This window comes from Grammomys surdaster, unplaced genomic scaffold (assembly GCF_004785775.1).
Source record: "Grammomys surdaster isolate TR1022 unplaced genomic scaffold, NIH_TR_1.0 125833, whole genome shotgun sequence".
NCBI classification, from domain to species: Eukaryota; Metazoa; Chordata; class Mammalia; order Rodentia; family Muridae; genus Grammomys; species Grammomys surdaster.
The window spans coordinates 1,495,742-1,497,290 of NW_021620661.1; the positions used below are offsets into that span (position 1 = coordinate 1,495,742).

The 1,549-nt window shown below is 45.2% G+C and overlaps 1 pseudogene; it reads left to right on the forward strand.

The window, feature by feature from the left end:
* The first annotated feature begins 444 nt into the window (after window positions 1–444).
* LOC114640500 lies at window positions 445–1,161 on the forward strand (annotated as a pseudogene).
* The last annotated feature ends 388 nt before the right edge of the window (window positions 1,162–1,549 follow it).

Genomic DNA, 1,549 nt, shown 5'->3' on the forward strand with positions numbered 1-1,549 from the left:
AATAAAATGAAGACTGTGCATAATGAACAAGTGAAAGCCACAGATAAAATTGCTATCAGTGATGTTCTTTTTTGGTGTCTGTTCACTTTGAGATCAAAATGTGAATTATGAGTTTTGGGTTAGGATTATAGGTGTAACGAGAAATAATAGTCAGAATAACAAAAGATGAACCTCCCCATCCAAAATAAAGCCAGCATGAAAGTCACATTATATGGCATTTAAATGACATTCCGAAGCAACCAGATGTCCACTAGAGTTAACACTCAGAGCCATATACTGTGGAGGCTAACTCTTCTCCAGGGCACCAGATGTAATTCCTCAGCACTTTAAACAAACACATCGCCCCACCACAAGAACTAGGTCCGTTGTTGCCCACCACCCGAGATCTTCAAGCTACGTGCCCGCGAGTTCCCATTTGGACTTTTGCAATCAGAGATTACAGCAATGGCTTCAAAATGGAGGGCTACTCCATCTTGGTATTGTCACCCAGTATATCCAAGATACTGACAACATTATCATCATGCAATGCTTTGAATGCGAAGCCACCAGAACGCCTACAGAAAGTTCAGGGATTCCTATTTCACTTCCCCATGGTTCTTCCCTCATGGAGTTCTTCCCTGGAACTCTCTTGCTTATGAGGCTTGGCATCCTTGGAACTCTCAAGGCCAGCACATGGCAGAGCAGGAGTCTCCCTACAGTGTTTCCCATCTCAAAAGCCCTGGGCAGCTTCTGCATAGCAGCAATAGAACCCAGGCATCCACAAGAGAAAACGAAGCACTGTGTGAAGAGGAAGAGCTGGAGTCGGATTCAGATGATGAAGTGGAGTGCGACCTGAGCAATATGGAAATCACAGAGGAGCTTCGCCAGTACTTCGAACAGACTGAGAAGCACAGAGAAGAGAGACGGCGACAGCAGCAGCTGGACGCGGAGCGCCTGAATGACTATGTGAATGCGGACCACGGCCTGTACTTCAACCACCACAGGTCAGTGGAGCCCCCATCTGAGAAGCCCTGGGAGCGGCGCCAAGCAGAGATGAAGCACTTGTATGGTTACAGTGCTCCCAAGATACTGGCCATGGAGGCTTCTATGCAGATGAACTTTGACAAGCACTGTGACAGAAAGCAACCGAAGTACTGGCCTGTCATTCCCCTAAAGTTCTGAGTCCTGGGCACCAGGACCCTAGGCAATGCCTCACAGTTCCTAGCCTTTCCCTCTTTATCTCTCCTGTACATTTTTTCAGAGAAAAAGGCCTGTATACCAATATGGTGGATACCGTCTGTCAGCCACTTATAATTCTGTCAACAATACTGTTGCCACCACAAGGAATGTTCACTTGACATAAAGTGATAATTGTATGTATTGGACTGGCTCTCGATTTTCTCTGTAACAGTCCAGTTCATTGAAATTATTGCCTAGAGATACTGCCTATTGTTTTGCATTTTTAATTTCCTTCTTCACGCTGTCCTCAATGTCATAAAAGCCTTAAGCCACATGTCATTTGTTGCTACATTTTTTAGACCAGTTTTTATACAGCACATGCTAGCTACAA